Source organism: Dermacentor andersoni, chromosome 7 (genome assembly GCF_023375885.2).
Source record: "Dermacentor andersoni chromosome 7, qqDerAnde1_hic_scaffold, whole genome shotgun sequence".
In the NCBI taxonomy this organism is placed as follows: Eukaryota; Metazoa; Arthropoda; class Arachnida; order Ixodida; family Ixodidae; genus Dermacentor; species Dermacentor andersoni.
Window position 1 is genome coordinate 129,289,813 of NC_092820.1, and position 19,762 is coordinate 129,309,574.

The 19,762-nt window shown below is 42.4% G+C and overlaps 1 long non-coding RNA gene across 1 annotated transcript; it reads right to left on the reverse strand.

The window, feature by feature from the left end:
* LOC129385367 (uncharacterized) lies at positions 1-13,041 on the reverse strand. Its single transcript, XR_011895536.1, has 5 exons — positions 12,953-13,041; positions 12,084-12,242; positions 7,886-7,975; positions 5,788-5,889; positions 1-1,683 (listed from the first exon to the last, which is right to left on the reverse strand). It is a non-coding gene; the product is annotated as an uncharacterized lncRNA (long non-coding RNA).
* Between the last annotated feature and the right edge of the window lie 6,721 nt (positions 13,042-19,762).

The window sequence follows — 19,762 nt, forward strand, 5'->3', positions numbered from 1 at the left end:
TTATTTTTTTGTTCATGATTTATTTCATAACGAATAAAAATCTTGATTAGAAAAATGACCTCCTTTTCTTGCTGCTCCTAGATTTATGGCTTTTGGGTGTCCACGTGTGGTCTTTCTGGTCCTGTAAGCTGCCAGCAAAACGTCGGCACTACTTGGCGTTGTAAAACAGGAGCAGAGCAGTAGCTCCACACGTGTTAGCGAGTCCTCGTAGCTTTGCCTTTGCTATGGTGGCTAGATGGGTAGTTGTTCCGAGTGGCGTAATTGCTTCTCCGCGTCACTACACTACGTGGCTACAATACATCCTACGTCGCGATGTGCGCGCCATCTGCTACTCGGTCTGTTGTCATTGCGCGTCGTTATATTTAGCATAATTAGTCTATAGTGTAGCATATAGACGAAAAAAAATGGTTACATTATGTTGTGACAGTGCACATAAGTGTAATAATTCTTACTACAATGAATCATTTTCAAGAACGGTTATGCATATCGCGTGGTGGCACGGTGCGCTGCACTCACAGTCACGATATTTCTCCGTGTTCCTGTAATTCACTAAGAAGTTTAAGTAGCGAACTGAATACTGTGTTTGATGTTCGTGATTACTAAAAATTTTAGTCTTCCATGCGCAGTGAAACTGCTCCTGCACAGAAGAAAACTAGCCATAGGGGCACCACTTGCTTTGCGCCAAATCGTAAGTCGGCTGCAAATACGGAAGCCACTGGGTGATCATCACTGTTTTCGATGTTGCGAAACCCATAGCTCTCCGAGAAATGTGAGCTTGAACCTCGCTGTGCTGAGACGTTTCAACCGCATGAGTGACGTGCGAGCGCCACTTCTAGGAGCATTTCATTAGGCGTATTGCTAGCATTCTAAGGGTGTATCTGCGGCCAGTGAGTGACACTGTTCCTTCGAATCTACCCGGCGCTCCGGCTTACATATCCTTGAAAATTCCGGCAAGAAGAACAAGCTAGACCAGGACCGGATGGTGGCCGCTAAAATATTCCTGAAGCTGCAGTGAGCCAAACTTGCACGCGCTTCTCGCAAATGGAAAATGATTGAAAATGACGAATGTTCAGCAAGTATTTGTACACGAGTGACGAAGTGATGCGTTTTAAAGACGATCGTCTAAATGATTCCTTCTTAAATACAGTGATAAATACGCCGCATTTCCGCTGCAATACGGCCACCTCAGCACGCGACAAGCGGTCCTTGAGACAGGTATCTGACTGCAGCGCCAAATTTGTCCTCATGAGGCGGAGAAGCGCTTAACTACCCAGCCAGAAGACGGCACACTCACTCATCTAGCCACCGTAGCTATGCCGCCAAACAAGGTCGTTCCCGGCCATCGCTTCCTGCCAGAGGCAGTACTCCGGCACTCCCCAGGTACCTCGCAACGTTGGCACAATGACGTATGTTAGTGTGTAAAGTTGATTAGGAGCCTAACTTCAATTTTTTTTTCCAACAACTCATTTCAGTACCTTGTCTTCTAATAGTCAACGTGTGTTATGTAGAAAGAGCCCTAGGAGATAAAAAGCCTGTAAAACTTCTGAATTTTAAATTGAGCTGAGCGCACATAGTTGATAAATTTATCAGTTAAGATTTCAATTAGTGGTGCCCTGACGACTCAGGTATGTAGGTGTAAAAGTGCTCCAGGTCAGCCTGATCCAGTTGTGACTCCACTGCTTGCTGTAAAAAGAAAGAATCTGTTTTCACAAGATTCAAAATGTCTTCTAGGATTTTCAGAATTGAACATATGCGAATGGATTTATTCATAGTGCTCACAATAATTTAATTACCTAAGCTACAGTTAAGACTATACCAACGCTACCCGTTGACAACAAAATGCATGAGACGATATTTGCCAATCAGCAACGTTATTACGTTAGGTGATGCAATAGGGAAATATACGTGACATAACCTACGCTGCGTTCATTCTCTATTAGCATCCCTTTCCCCACTTCCAGTTTTCAGCAAAGCATTAAGTGAAGCTGCTAATGTGCGCAGACGCGCTAAAACTGTGATGTGTAGCTTTTTCACAGTGCTGCCACAAACTGTATTATTCACCTAGCTTTAATTTAAGGGCAACTAGCGAGCCACGTGAGGTTTGATCGGCAGCAAGATCTTGAATCATTTAGGTTGATTAGTGGGACAAATACATATTGCTAAACTCGTTTTCTGGCATCGTGGAGGTGTTAATTGAAGCGTCTATAAAGTTTCACCGCTACGCTGGAACAACAGAAATGTGAAAGCCATGTTATCAATTAATAGAATGACGGTAATCTTGCCAGTGATGTCTGCCAATCGTTTGAAGTAACAAGTTTATTTGTGCGATTTCAAAAAATAATATGCGAATATGATATGTTCCTGTCTTCTTTTAAAGGAGCGGCAAAAATGATGTGGCACGTACCCAATAATCGAAGTTGTAGTCAAAGAGGTTCATTCATTGACGACACATGCCCATCTACACACAGTGACCATAGTTGGCATGAAACAAGTTGACTGCAGAGCAGCCCATATCTCCTTGCCCATAACCAAGCTCTTTGTATTTGGGCTAATTGAAGAGTGCCACATACATAGTTGTACGTACGCTGTGGACTAAATTCACATAGAATAAATTTGCTGAAGAGTGAGTGGCACATGTCTAGTTTCACACACGTATTGATCCAAGTTTTAATGAACACGTTTTGTGGAGGGGCAGCGCATAAAGAGTGGCACATACGCACGAACACAAGTTAGTGTGAAACCGGTTAACTTATGGGCGGCACTTAGTCAGCGTCACGTCCACGTGACCCAACTTAGTGCGATGATAAGTGTTGAGCCCGGCTCCCTCACGATACACAGTCCTGTGATCTAATCTTTACATCGTGGTTGCCCTGTGACTTATGTTGACGGGAAAGCGGTTCGAGACACTGACAGACCCGCAGTCAGACAGACAGCTCCAACAAGTGCGTGAAGGTACCCAAAGAATGGTAATAGCTGTAAAATGCTCGCGTTTTGTGCATTGGGCTATCGGACAATAAAGTCTAATACAATGCTTCCTTGCTGTTGACCCCAAGTATTCAAAATTATTTCGAACTCCCGAACAACACTGTGCCTCATAATCATTTCGTTGATTTGACACTCACATGCGCATAATTTTAATGCTAATAGTGGTATTTGTTACCTTCTCTTGCTTTTGAGGGACCATGGGCTGGCAATCTAAACGTCTGTACGCCAACTTTGGTTGCGCGGTGGTCGTTTTAGTCAAGAAAACCTTTAATTCGAAAACGTAGACCAGGCAAAATATCTTGGGGTTTTCTTTTCTTCAGTGCTTTCGTGGAATAAACATGTGTACTACATCACCTTAAAAGCCGGAAGTGTTCATAATTTCATTAAAAAGAATTTAGAAAAAGCCCCTCAATATGTCATACAACTTCTGTACACTTCTAATGTCCGGTCAATTCTACAGTACGCTACAATGGTCTTGGACCCAAACACTAAAATTCTGTTAAACAAGCTGGAGGCAATACAGAATCATGCTGTGCGGCTTGTTACTAACAAGTATAGTCATTAGGTTAACATTACGAGTCTAAAGCATACTCTCTCGTGGGAAACTCTAAAACTCCGGCGAACCTTTTCTAGGTGTTTATCTTTAAAACATAGCGTGCGAACAGGTGACATTAAATCAATATGTGTATCTTCAGAATCCCACGTACATATCCAGACGAAAGGACAACAGCAAAAAAATTCGCGAATATTCATGCCGTACATCTGCGTTTGAAGCGTCAGTTTTTCCCCAAACTATCAAAGAGTGGAACGCCCTTCCCGACACTGTTGTAACCGCCCCTACTGGAATGCTTTCTGCTGCGCTATGGCGGCATTTGCGCATGAGTGCAACATGACTTCAACTGTTTTCATTGAGTGTGTGGCTGTCACCTGCCGGTTCTACTGTAATCTGTGTCCACTGCTGTAATCATGCCAAACATATTTTTATGCCGTGCGTGCAACTTTTTGCGTTTACTCATGTATAACACCCCCCTACAACAATGCCTCAGAGCGAATGTAGGCATGTTAATAAATAAATAAATAAATAAATAAATAAATAAATAAATAAATAAATAAATAAATAAATAAATAAATAAATAAATGGTTAAATGAGTAAAGCTGCTCTGTTGACGGAATATGGCTCGGAAGGAACAGTCGGACCACATTGGTTCATTAGTGCATGTCATTGGGTATGCGCTGCTCGTCAAAGAACTTCTTTCACGCCAACTTCGGTCATTTGCAACATGATACTGCGTGTGCGTTGCTTTCAAATGAATCATCTTAAGATCAACCTAGTTAACTGAGTATCCGGCACTGGATACGTGCAGATGTTCAATGCCAAAAAATAATTCAGTTATTTAGTCTATTCGTGGCCAGGCGAAAGTGAAGCGGAAAATACTCAGAACGTGTTATCTGAATATGCATCGACATACACTCCACGCGCGTAATTTTTGGCGGCGCCACTAGATGGCGCCGCGTGCTCAGTGGGAAGCTCACCAGGGGAATCTGGCGGCAGACGCGGCTCATGCTTAATGCGTTTCCTCGTAGGCGATAGGGTGTGTCACTATATTCCTTCAACGCTAAACGTAGTTAGGTTCATATTCAACGTAAGACGGATTCCGTTGAATTTTTATTTCGTGGCATCGAGAATAAAAAAGTGCACGTCCAGCGAGCTTGTATAGCACTGGACACTTTTTTACAGGCGTAGACTGGGAAGGAAGCTGCTCCATTGCTGTTTTAAACAACACAACCTAGTGTGGCGAATCGGAGCGCTCGGCTAGACAAATATATTTCTAGTGGAGGGAGGCAATCACAACAACGTAAGCATGACGTAATGTCGTCCCCATATTGTATTTGAAGCTATTTCAATTGAATTATCAGGCATGTGGGCAGTGCAGGTGTTCTTTCTTTCATATACTACCTTCTTGTGTGTCTACATCATTGCAGTTGCTGCTGCCCTTTACTTAGAGCATCGGGACGATGGATTTTGATGTAGTTCTGGAGGTCCTGCCATGCGTATTATATTCAGGTTCGGCCATTCCATATCAATACACCCATTTGCAACCATGTTTCTATTATCGCGTATTAACATGATCACGATGTTGATAGAGCATGTTTCGAGGACAGTACATTTCTTTTTTGAAACTGCAGTAAAATGTAGTGTATCCTGGTACAAAAGTAAGGAAGTAGATATAGTAATAGGTGGCGGTACCACGTTTGAAAATTTGCATCGTCACCTGAAGCGCTTCTCGAAACTTCAATGCCAAATGCATTATTACGGGCATAAACAAGCGCCAGCCCGTGATTAGATTACCGCGGCCCTCACTTGGTATCGCTGCCCCCGACGTATATCTTATATTCGAAGGCACAATGGCGCTCATTATCTTGTTTAAAGATTATTCTCTTCGCGCTTGTGCGAAGTCGCACCCACTTGACAGCGCAATGTTACTTACCAGTTTGTCACGCGAATCCTTGTTCTACTCCTCAAACTAGTGCTCAACCTCGAAATTTGTGAGATATCATGAAATGACCGCTCGCCTGCATCGTTCGAACTTCTTTTATGTCCCATGCCCCCCAGTATCATACTTTCCTACAGGCCTCCACAGCATTCTAAATCACTTGTTAATGAAATCGCCATCATTTTGCACAACGCTCTCTTTACGTTGTACAAGTGGCGACCCGTAAAGTAAATATTTGTTCAAACACCATCGATTAAGAATGCCCAGCTGTGCACTACAATGCATCTATGTCCTCTTACACACTTACCACATGTGCAAAGGCACATAGTAGTGCTATTTGTCCATATACAGGGAACGCCATGCGCACACGCATTCCTTCCCTCTGGTGGGCATGGATCACTGGCCGGCTCTGCAAGAATAGGCTCGATCCTTTTAGAACGACAGAAGAAAATTTCGTAGCCATCATATCAGACTACAAATTATAGATTCGTTGCCCCAGAATGAACAGCGAAAATGAATTTCAGTAATTCAACCTCCTGCAAAACATCCTTTATAATTCGTACATACGTGCGATAGTTCCTCTTTTATTTCACGTGCGAGAATTTGGAATGCCTCCTGAAAATGGTGGGTTTTGAACAGAAATCTTTATCTCAAGTTTCAGTTTATGCTCGATCTGTTTAAGCTAGCGCCTAGAAGTACTCCTGAGACATTACAAAGCTCAAACAAAGGCTACTCAACAATAGACCATATTCACACTATCAATCAAGTGATAGAGAAATGTGCGGAATATAACCAACTCTTATATATAGCTTTCATTGAATGCGAGAACACGTTTAATTCAGTCGAAACCTTAGCAGTCGTGCATGCATTACGGAATCAGGGTGTACACGAGCCGTATGTAAAAAATACTGGAAGATATCTATAGCGGCTCCACAGCCACCGTAGTCCTCCATAAAGAAAGCAACAAAATCACAGTAAAGAAAGACGTCAGGCAGGGAGATACGATTTCTCCAATGCTATTCAAAACGTATTTACAGGAGGTATTGAGAGACCTGGTTTGGGAAGAATTGGGGATAAGAGTTAATGGAGAATACCTTAGTAACTTGCGATTCGCTGATGATATTGCCTTGCTTAGTAACTCAGCGTACGAATTGCAATGCATGCTCACTGACCTGGAGAGGCAAAGCAGAAGTGTAGGTCTAAAAATTAATCTGCAGAAAACTAAAGTAATGTTTAACACTCTCGGAATAGAACAGCAATTTACGATAGGTAGGGAGGCACTGGAAGTGGTAAGGAAATACATCCACTTAGGGTAAGTAGTGACCGCGAATCCGGATCATGAGACTGAAATAATCATAAGAATAAGAATGGGCTGTGGTGCGTTTGGCAGTCACTCTCAGATCATGAACAGCAGGTTGCCATTATCCCTCAAGAGAAAAGTATATAATAGCTGTGTCTTACCAGTACTCATGGATTGGGGAGATACCTAGAGGCTTACGAAAAGGGTTCTGCTTAAATTGAGGAGGACGCAACGAGCTATAGGAAGAAGAATGATGGGAGTAACGATAAGGGATAAGAAAAGAACAGATTGGGTGAGGGAACAAATGCGAGCTAAGTTAGTTAAAATCAAGAAAACGAAATGGGCATGGGCAGGACATGTAATGAGGAGGGAAGATGACCGATGGTCATTAAGGGTTACGGACTGGATTCCAAGGGAGGGGAAGCGTAGCAGGGGGTGGCAGAAAGTTAGGTGGGTGGATGAGATTAAGTTTGCAGTGACAACATGGCCACAATTAATACGTGACCAAGGTAGCTGGAGAAGTATTGGAAAGGCCTTTGCCCTGCCGTGGGCGTAACCAGGCTGATGATGATGATGATGATGTTTAGATATTGTGCGCACTTTTCTAGGGGCATCTATCTATCTATCTATCTATCTATCTATCTATCTATCTATCTATCTATCTATCTATCTATCTATCTATCTATCTATCTATCTATCTATCTATCCAACTAACTAACTAACCGTTTTCTCGCCAACCTGGATGACTGCGTGTTAACACACGAATAAGTACGTGTGTTCTACAATGACACGAAAAGGTGCTTTAAACTTATCTAGTGCTGGGAGTAATGGAAACGGTGTCACACAGTTTCCTCAAAGACAGGAACCCCATCTTTTAACAGGATAGCGACAAATCAAAGGATATATGCCGTTATTCAGTGAACCTCTCGCCAACTTTGGTTAGTGTGTATGTGCCACTGGATTTGCGGCAATTGAGCAAACTGTTCTAAGTGTTGCAATGTTGATTCAATGCTAAACTCATTCCCGTTGACAGTCATCGTGAAATGGGTTCTCATAAAAATTTTTTAGCAATTCAGCCAAGAAGTTGATATCGTGAAATCCTTACCGCAGGCACACAGGCAAGTCAACCATCCAGGGCCAGTAAAACAAAGAGCTTTTTTCTCTTTTCCACATTTTATGTTGCAACTTGGAGTCACTAAATTCAGTAAAAATAACAATAAAAAATTGATTGAATTGATTGACCAGCAAATATTTATGTGCGATCAGGTAATTATTTCCAAAGACTTCGATTAGACTTTTTATATTTCATCTAAAATAATACACATATTTAAAAGGCTTGTGCGAACGCGCAAGAAAGAACCTAATTTCTCGTTTATCGACGAACTCATCATTAGCTATTCCTTCGTTCCGAATCTACACGCTTCTTGGACACATGATGCATATATAATTGATGACGGCAATGTGACGCTTCGAATCTCACAATAGAATCTATTTCAGAATAAAGCAACAATTGTTTAGTTTGGAAAATTATTCACGGCACAAGGAACACGGTATACTTCAACAGTGACCCTTTCATGTCGTATCATAATGTGTAGCTAGAATATCTCTCCTTGGCCTAATTTACTAGGGACACTACAGCAGAACTGATAGTTGGGTGAGTCGGTAAGTGTTCATGGTGAATATTGTAGTGCGCACAATAGACAAGGACGCAGAGAACGTGAACACACGAACGCTTACTCACAACTATTGCTCACAGCACTACATTGAATAGGTAAGCTGAAGTACAGCAGTAATATAATTTTGCCTGGTATTCGACATAGCGTGCCACGCTCGAGCCCGCACTGGAGTAAGAAGTTTAGGTTGAGAGAAATGTTCTGCGGTGTAACCTTGTTATTATTGTTACACTATGTATTGCAATCGAAACTATGCAGGCGCGACTGTATCAACCTTGTCGTAAACGCATATTTGCTTATAGACAACACAATTTAGACACCCTAAATTTTTGTTACTGATATTGTGGACTTACTTAAGTTCATTTAAAAGTCACTAAGAACAATAGGCGGGCGAAATAATACTGGTTTGCAAAGGGAGGCATTTGATAAGATAATGGTATATTCAAATTACGACTGGACATTTAGTGAAGCCGAAAGATTCATGTAGATTGGAGGCGTGCAAGAGACGATTATAACATGATAATCGTTCCATCATCGCCTCCTCCATGACTTATGCCAATCGAAGCAAATCTTTACTGACTGCCGTATTTTAGATACAAACATGCTACTGCTCTTGTTCACGTACAGAACGGCCCCGCGATGTATGACACATAGGCATGACGGTACCCATAACTGACATAATTTGCTACTTATACCACTAGTCATGAGAATTTATACCTCATATACAGACAGTTGCTGCTCACAGCCTTCAGCCAAGAAACAAAAGGAGCGCGAAATCGCCGTTTCTGTTACAGAGCCGGCTATTCTGCAATATAGCAGAGCCGCGCTACAATTGATTCACCCATATAAGCTGCCGCAGCGATAGTTATATGTATCTCGGCGAAGCTATCTGCCTGGAGGAATGCTAAACACCCCATGGCAACATATTGTGCATTCCTGGGCTAACACCAGTTGGCAAACTTGTATGCACGCTTGCTTGTGTGTGTGTTTTAATATAAAGTCACATGTCTCCGGCATGGTTGGCTTGGCAAGCCAACATAGCTGTTTGTACTTTTTTTACTACTTTGGCTAGCAGCTGGGAGAATATTGATTTTGTGCCAATTTCGGTAAGATTATTCCTACGCAAAAAAAAAATTATCTTCCTGGGATACAGCATGGGGTTATACTCCTGTCTTGTATCCTCAAGCAGAGAAGTATTCGATCCTAAACATCACAATCAGCGAAATTATCTATACTGACTGGGGAACACTTATATATTGGTTGTAATTCCTAACATATCGGCTATCAAACAAACTGAAAATATGATTTACCCCTTATCTAATGGAAGAAGAAGTGTACTTGACGCGAACAAAATTTCTGCGAAGATTTTACCAAACATGCGTACAGCACGGACTATACCGGATTTTGCGCTGTGAATGTCTTCCAATGATGCCTCAATATCAATGTCATATTTTAAGTGCTATTTGTGGATCACTATCGTAAGCACATAGATATAAATATTTAATGGGATGTAAATCTAATCATCCGCTTGTCAAGGCTACAATTTAATGCATGTAACGGCCATCTGACGTTGCCCCAACCACCGGACACTTAGTGCAGGGTCCGTGGTCGATTGCAAACTTCACCTGTTTGGCCACAGACAATAAACTGACGTGACATTTCGGCATTTTTTGCACGATATCGTTACATACCCTGCTTTATTATCTTTTTCTCCATACACTATGTGCCTCAAATCCTCGAGGAATAAAAAAGTAGTGTCGCAAAAGCTCTGCTGCACTTGAGTAACATTCAGCCTTGCCAGCAGTTGCAGATACTCTTTTGCAGCTAAATAGACCTACCACTTTTGGTTTCTGTTGATCTAGAAGCATGTCCTCGAGTTAATGCGAGCTGTGCGGGAGAAAGCGGAAATGCTTTCGCTTTCACTCCTGCTTTCGCCCCACTCCTGCTTTCGTAACAATGAAGTATAAGATTTTCTGGCTCTACTGTAGTCGAGAGTAGATGTAAGCATGAATTGGCAACCGGCAAAGCAGAATGGTTGGAGATGATGTTAGCCACAATCTCGTAACCGGTGTTCTGTCAGCTCGGAACGGCACACACTCCTCCACCACGCCATACTGTGCGCTAGCTCATATGGGCGCTGCCTAGGAAGGTGAAGAAAAGCAGCTGAAGGCCCCATGACAGAGCGCACTGCAGAGCTTGAAGAATAAAATCGACTGAAGGAGGCTTTACGTAGCGTAGCGCCGCCTTTCAAGGCGACGCAAAACACGTGCCGCGGAACTCACGGACCACTGGCGTTCAAAAGGTAACATGTTCTTGCCAGCAAAAGATGACGATGAAATGTATGTGGTCCTGTGTCTGCGTTTTGAACGTCGCCCATTGGAAATGACAAATGAAACTTCAGCGTAGTAGAAGTTACAGCTTCAGGGTTAATGTGGGGCCCTTTAATTTTTTTGTGTCCCAAAAGTGTGTGATTTGCAATTGTATACGTTATTTATGTTAAACAAACTTTAAAACCCCTTCCAAACCCTAGACATCAACAAGAGCTCGCAAGCAATTTCTTTAGCAACTAGCTTGGGCAGTAGCTAGCGTATTCAATGCAGCCCTATAATAAGGCTTGTGGGCCAGAGACCGCATATTCGTAGCTTTTTACGGCTTGCCCGGATGATCTCGTCTTGTTCTCGCAACCTGCCCGGATGTTCTCGTTTGAGCGCCTGGATAATAGCTCTGGCTTTTGCTTCAAGGTCAGCTGAAGGTCGCTGACAACGGGAGCTAAAAGCATTTCATGCTTAATAATAAAGGTGGCAGCTAGAGTGAAGAAATAGCGGTCGACCCGTTTGGCTAAATTTAATTTCTTGCTGTGCTGAAGCGTTTTGCAGCATGTAGCGAAGTTCCGCAATACCAATTTTACCTTTAGGTTTCTTTTCATGTGGTACATTCATACAGTTGTCGAAAAGTAACTGCCTGTCGTCAATACGTCATACCTGTCATTGCATGAACACCTGTATTCAGCAAACAGGTCGTAATTTCGACGATAAAAAGCAGAAGTTGTCTTTGAAATATGAATTTGAGTTGTTTTTGATTATAGTCAAGAAGGAAGACGTAAAAGTGTGGTTTTACTAATGAACGCAATTCGTATTTCATGCATCATTTATGACTAGCTACAAATTGTGAAACACATTTTGTTTCACTAATCAGAGACCAGGATTTGATTAAAATGCGATACCTCTCGAATTTTTTTGATGTTGTGTTTCAATAAACATAGCGAATATAAAAAAAGTGCGCATTTGTTAATTAGAGGACCACTGACAGCAAAGAACACATTAAAATGTGCTGCTGGAATAAAGCAGAAAGCATATTTAGCGCCAGCAAACAAGGACGGAAGGGAGACGACAACACAATGCGCTAACTTCACCAACTTGATTTTTAGGAAATACACCTTCCGTCGTCTCCCTTCCGTCCTTGTTTGCTGGCGCTAAATATGCTTTCAGTTTACCAACACGCCCAACAAATGGCAATGCTGCGGGAATAGTTTGGATTATTGCATGAAGCTACTCATTTGATGTTCAGCACCTCTTTCTACAAGACTGTAAATGATATTGAAGACAAGGGTACATTAAATATTGCTCGTACCTCCAGGTGTACCATGAGGACTTCGCCATCGAATTGGAGAAGTCCATAATGCCATACGGGGCTCAATTATGTCCGTCAATCCATGCCACCTGCTTATTGAACCACGCAGAGTTTCCTTTGGCGGGTATACCTTCGATTCCAGCACGTGCGATGACCATACTGGAAAAAGTATAATTGCGTGTGTTTGGCATTTTCTCCTTGCGCACTCTCTTGCGCTTTCACTTTGTCAATATCACGTAGAATGCTTTCATTAAAAAAGGTGTTATTGTTCAAAGATTATCTCATTACTTGTCCACCTTCGGTGTGGAATACCATTTCTCTGATATTTAGTAATTTAGTGAGAAGGAGAAAATATTTAGCCTTCGTATACTAAGCGCACTACTTTACATATCCACTCCATATTTAAGCCAACCACTTGCAGCATCTCGGATGCTCAGGGCTATATTTACGGAACTCCAAATGGGTAATTATAGAAACATATGCATCTGAACAATAATGGCTTCGATTGCTCACATTGACATAATACAACAGATACCTGCCGATAGCTAAGTTTCATTTATAGATTAGTGCTCACTAAATGCCTCTTATTTTGCATCTCAATCTACGACAACGTAGAGGGGCATCGGTACAGGTATACGTATGGGTATTTCAACTGCCTATACATATGGCATTATGCGCGACAAAATTACCGTACATAAGCCTGAAAACCCAAATATTGTTTTAGTTTTCATTAGAGCAAAGCAAAATTAAGACACTGACTTCCTGAAATCCGTACCACACACTTCCTTAAATATTTTCGTGACCCTGCGGCTTCCAGCCCAAATGCTTGTATTTAGTAAAATTTTCACACGTGCAAATGTTTCACTTACTCGATGTGAGCATAACAAGCTCTACAAGGATGTGGAAGGAGGCAAAGGATGTCGAAGTCATAGTTGGCTGTAAAGAATACCGGCTGGGCCTTCCTCTTCTAGTATTGAATAGATGCTGCAATAAGTAGATGCTTGACAGCGTCGCGCACAGTTCAGGTAAAAAAATTGGCCTCAGCCTATAGTCCTATTGTTCATGTGCACCTGTTTTTGAAACACTCCTTGTGCTAACACCAAGCTGCAGAATGCTTGTAACATGCACTCAAACTTATTCGCAGGGTTATTGTTGAGCACTCAGCCTACTCGAAGGCTGTTACTTGCTAACTCCATGTAGAGAATACGTTCACACGTAGGAAATCCAAACCTTCTGCGCCACGAAGAGAATCAAAATTAAGTCTTTAGAAAAGAGAATTCACTTCATTGTAGGGTGCTTTAATCTTGGCAAAGTTGACGATGGTAGTTTTCGTATTACTAGTTTCTCTTACTATAATATGCGAGATATCGAGGTGCCTTCGCACCGTTTCCGTGTGGTCCGGCGCCGTTAATGTTGTGTTATCCCGGTATTAGCAGTACGTCGAGCGCTCGACCTCGAAAAGTTAGAGGGCCTTCAAAAATAGTGACTGCGTTTCGCTTCGAAAACCAGCGAAGCAAAGCGGATGCTTGACAGACCGCCTAATTGACACGGTGGTGAAGCAAGCTAAGCGCTCCGTTTACCGCGGCAGTCGTATCATAAGACCACTAGAGTTTATACCGAGCTGCAGCGTCTGTAGACAGGTAAGGGTGGTATATGCGCAATAAACACCAACCTAATGTCGACGCATATTTCCCTGGGTGCTGACTAACGCCGACAGTTTCGCATCCATCTAATCAGTTGCATCATCGAGATTCTAGGCCGCCAAAATAACCTTGGCCGCAAACCTGTTCACGCTAGTGTTGTGAGAATTCTTGTAGTGTGCCTTGTGTTAAACAAACGTTTGCTTGTGCGCTCCCACACGCCTGAATGTTGCACCCACGCACATGGAAGGCCACATGAGGACTTGGAGCGCTAGTTAATTGTAAATTGCTATCAATGCCTGTGCTCGGCCGTTCAGTTGAAACAAAGTCTTTTATTGTGATTACCACTTTTTCAAAACATCACGCAGTTTGCGGTAAATTTGTTTGTCTATCGGTATCTAACCTATTTTAGTCCAACTTCCATCACGGGCTAGTCCATGGCATAATGAGTAGAGCATCTCCATGGTTTCTTCAAGAAACCGTGTTTGAAGTCAACAGCTGGACCAAATGAGGGTACTGGGTATAGGAAGCTGGGTATGTGCCACCCTTCAATGAACATTTTTCGCGCCAACTTGTGCTATTGTTGTGGGCCCCTGGGCATGTGTACACTTCAATGAACTTCTTAGTCACTAAATTGGGTTACTGGTTGTGTTATAGTCCCTATTCCAGAAAAACTGTTTGAAATTGTGTTTGTCTTTGTTTAAATGGCTTTGGCGGTTGTGCAGAATTAACTGCTTTGATTGTGTATTTTTCTGAGATCATGCTGGGTTGCCTCTTGCAGGTAAGCCCAAAGTATTTATTATTGGGATTTATCCCTCTACTTCCCTCTATTTTGTTCTTTCTACCTCTAACTCGTAAATGATGTCACGTGGACGTGCAATCAGACCCGGTTTGTTACGTGATGTCATCAGAATAGTAAAAAAAGATTTGGCTTTTAAGTGAAAAAAATACACAGCCTGATTAAGACGCGCTCCTTAGGGAGAAAGCCAAAGATCATTTTGAAAAACTCTTCATCTTTAATATGCACCGAATATGCACACTGGCCTTTTGGAATTTCTCCCTCATCGGAAGTTGACTGAAGCAGCCGGAGACGCTGTAAAGTAAAAATACTCCAAACTGTTTCTATCTTAATGCTGCAATAAGCCCGCCACGAATGCTCAAATATTTTTTCGGGGCACTACCACTTCGCCCATTCGTCACGCGACGTCACAAAAACTGCGAAAACTGCCCGTCTTATATGACATGTACGCACTGATTATTCATGACTGGACCGAAAGAAAGAGAGATGATCATTTCCGGTTCTAGAATTATTTTTCGCAATTAGACCTCGGCTATTTGTGAAACGTTCTCGGGCTGCGGCCATATTTCCTGTGTTTGATGCGACTTCTCAAAACTGGGAAAAATCAACACGTTATTGTGACGTGTACGTATTAACAATGAATGCATATGGCAACCAAAAAGCTTTTTTTTTTTTTAAATAGCATGATGCTGCCCCATTCCGAAAAGAATAGAAGATGTCTGCCAACTGATGATTCGTACATCAGCTACCCTGAGCTGCCGGGAACCATGAACCAGCATGTACTAAACATTTTCGCACTACAGTATTACGTGTGAAGCCCTTTCGGCACCTTTGGACATTGTTCTAAAAACCTGCCTTTGTTGAGGATCTACGTTAGAGACATTTTTTTTACATTCCACTGCACGCCACCAAAATTTTCGTCAAGACGCCGCAGGCTAAGCAAGGCGAAGCCTGCAAATCGCACACGCTCGCAACTCCCTCCGGTTAAGGTTATAAACTTTCACTGCTCTAGCTCTGTCTTACCAAAACCGTCGGCGCGGCTGCGTGCTCCTCGCCTCGGTTGCGTTCTCCTCACCTCTTGTCAGCCAGTTATATCAAAAAGTGTCAAGACAGGCATTGCTATTCATTTTGAAACCAAACAAGAGGGACCTCCTATAAAGGAGGAGAGCTTTTGATTGGTTGATTCCAGCAAGGCTGCGGGTCACCGACCGATGCTTGCGTCGGTGGTTGCGCACATTTGACATCAGGAGTTTGAGAAAAAAAGTAATTGCAATATTTTTTTGCTATATAGAGCTTAATTGCTTCACCCCACATATTTGTGCTAAGCAGCGCAATGCTATGGCCGCGTTTGATAGCACGGTGGGTATCGATATATTTCGAACTAGCTGATCCCGATGAATAAAGGTAGATGTACACATATTTAGATCAAAAGTATGCAAACAAAACTTGGCACAAAACATTTCTCTTAAAAATAAAACGCCTCAGCACCAGGACGTTGATCGTCTGCTGCAACCGTCTTCACACCAGCATTTTGTTCGCGAGTTGAATAAACATTGAATGAAGCATCCTTTATTAGAGAAGCTAGGCACTATTCTGGTCTTCTGAGGCGACACGACTGAAGCGGAGAATTTGTGAAGACAGCGATCAATTTGAGCGATGGTGGAGTAGTAACTAGTGAATGTGGCACGCGACATCAAACAGCACCAGTGCATGTATTGGGCTGCAGATAGTGAACTGCCGTGGCTGTACGCTGTAAATGATTCGTGCGTTGCATGTAAACTATATTTTATGCCAATCGAATAAATCTGCGTCGGAAAGACAATGGTCTACAATGATCTAAAAGGCAAGGAAGACTCCCTGCATATGGAGTTGCGCGCACGGAGGCGGTACTTAGCCATGGCAGCGTGGAATTCGTGTCGAGGGGCTACGCCGCGGCTTTAGTAATGGGCGGTGCTCAAACACTTGGAGCTATTCTAACAGAGCATGCAGGCAAAAGCGACTACGAAAAGCATTCTCTGAGGAATACCTTCTATGTTTAGGCAGTAGTCTTTGAGACAGAGAAAACAGGTTCAATAATTTCTAAAGACGCAGCTTTTGTTCACAACATATCCGCTGCAGCGTGTTAACTCTGGAACGAGAACACGGAAAGTTGATGGGCATTTGAAGGTGATGTGCATACTATGGTTAGTTATAAATTCTGGGGCTTATAGAGGGAAGAACAGGGAGTAGAGTTAGCAAGGCTAACGAAGTGCGGCGGGGGGGGGGGGGGGGGGGGGCTGCGATGTGATGTGATATATAAAGATAAAGCTCCGATAAGAGCATTTATACATTCCGTCCTCGTAAGAATGCTCCAATCACTTCCAAGAATTGAATCGACGACCTCACGCTCAGCCAAAGAACACCAGAGCCACTGATTCAGAACGGCTTAGAATCTGAAGCAATACGTCAGAGTAACAAGTGCACTATCGGATGACGACAGGCATGACACCCAGACGCAAGCATCTGACCTAGTGTCTTTGCAATAAAAAGAGCAAAACAACAGCCAACATAGCAAAGCAGCAATTATATTGTCCTACATTTACTCTTATGTTGAGTGTTTTATGTAACCTGTTTATGAGAGTGCTATTTGGACAAGTCGTGGAACGTATCACTCTCGTAGATGTAAGTGTAGCGCGCGTTTCAATTACACAGTTGCTGCACGCCAACTCTAATCAAAGCAGAACATTGATCGTTCAAGCATTCGGAATCAACAGTAAGACAACTTTCTTTAAAGTGATGAATGAGAACCCCAATCTCTTTTTCTTTTTGAGAGTGGGGTTTTCCAGTGGTGAAGTTGTCATCCGTCTCTGTATGTTGTAGACGTGGCTCTCCAGGCACAGCCACAGATTCACCCAAATTCAGCTAAGTCAGTTTCTGCGCTTACAAAGTTTTGCTTCAACTAAGAACGATTGATCAAGAGCCTCTGAACTTTAAATACACAAACATCAGCCTTCACCAGCCGATCATGTTGAGTGAGAGCTTTTGTTTGTTATTCAAGCTAATGTTTAGGCCTAACGCACTGGCGTAGTAAACACAGAAAACATTGACTCTTGTTTGGTCTGGCTGTTGTAGTAGGATGACCTATAGCGGGGTCTTCTGCCTCTTGGTATTGAATCACTTGGTATTGAATAGACAATATTGTGAAAAACAAATGTACGTGTCATCACACGAACGGCCATACCCGCGCCCTTAGAGCCCTTGGCGATGGCTCGGCGATCAGCCAGGTTCTTGACGTATCCCACAGGTCTCTGGTGCCGTAATGATCACTCTTCCTCATGCAAGCTGCTGCACTCACCATGTACGATTACCTAACTGCAATACATGCACGTGTTGGTTTCAAGCTACCTCTTCCTAACGAGAATACTCCATACCCTCACCCAAAAGGCCATGTACGGGACATTAACTGAACAGTAATAAACGCTCAATTTAATACTCGGTTCCGTACACTCAACAGAAGCATTTGATGCTTTGCTGTGCTACTAATTCGAGTGTAATTTTCTCGTTAATGTTTATGCGTAGCCACATAATATTGAAGCACGAATGCATATCTAAATACTAGATATAAGAAATTTTAAGAGAATAGGTATTTATTACGCGCCTAAACTATAGGTAATATTATCGGGATGTGAAGATTTTGTATCAAATGCCGGAAAAGCACACGTAGTGGTTCCAGCTGTCAGCAGTAACTTCTTGAGAAACTTGTAGCACTTTTCATAACCATTACCTAGTAGTTTCATGACTGTATCGGGGTTATTTTGCTATTTCTACGAAGCTTAACACCTGTTCAGACGCACAGCTGTGTTATGACAAGGAATATTTATCTGTGTAACTGTAGATCGAAACTTAAGAGCATGATAGCCAGGGATCACACCTAGGAGGCTGTGTTGATGACAATAAATCTGCTGACAACTACATACCTTGCCTCATACAGCTGCATTTTGTGCTTAAACAAAAATAAACGTACCGGTCTAAACAGATGCCGTGTGGAGGTTTCACCTCAACAACAAACACGTCAGATAAGTTGAGCGAATGGTCGGACTCAGCAAGGAAGCGTGAGAGGTTCCTCTTTTCCAAATCAAGTAACGCCTGGTCAAGCACGGTTGTCTAATCTCTTCCAAGAATATCTTCCTCAGCCACTTGCACTAAATCTTCTTTGAGAATGAGGGCTGATGTATTTACCCTGTACATCAAAGCTTTCATGAAGCATTGCCTGCTTGTTCATGCTTTAAGTAATATTCTGTTAGCGTGAAGCCATTTTTGAAAGTAACATCTGCCTAAATATTTAGCAGTACTTGCTACAGCATGATTGCACTACCACCGACAGCTATATACACTTTAGTGGGACAAACTGTGCTTATGAATTGTTCAATATATTTTGTCCTTTTCTGTAATTCCTGCCGTCCTACCCATCACTTTTACTGCATCTTAGGGGGCATATGTTCTACTTGTAGCGGGTATCCTATATCTTTATTGTGTTGAGTAATATTACTGTGTTTCACAACATAACCGACATCGCTCGCGCTACTTTCTGTATTATATTATATGGTAAACATAAAGAAAAATGCATCTCTCAAAATGCAGAAAACAGAACGCGTCAAGTGCTGCCGCATTCCTTCGGTGGGTGTTCGCTGTCGGTGGTGTAAATGAATGCACATCGCAGCTAAAAATGGAATCCCTACAAAACATGCACATTTCACAATGAGTGTGGCATTGCTTACTGAGCCGTATAGTCTGAGTAAACAATCCAACACAATCGTTACACCATTATTTCTTTCATGCACTTTCCTGGCTGCGCGAAAAGCAGTGCTAACATGCTCCCCGGTGTGCAATACTATAGTGATTTTTGTTGGAAAGGGAAAGAGAGACAACTTGGTGAAGAGAGGATCACTGACGTCTAAAGGGGCTGAAGGAACAACTTTCGGATTTGCTTAGTTTGAAATATTACCTCTTTTTATGAAATATAGAGGTTCTCGTAACTGCACAAAGTGCAAATGCACGTCTTCTAATACATTGTAGAGTACTGGGTTTTTCAACACTCCTTATAGAAAACTGGTCCTAGCCTCCATCTAAAAATATGATGCATGGTGAGCGTAAAGGAAAAAAAAATTTATTCCGAATAGCCGACAATGACTACTGCAAACTTGTAAAAAGTATATTTACTCTATTCCTCGCAACTCATAGTGCCGTTGGCTCCATGGAAG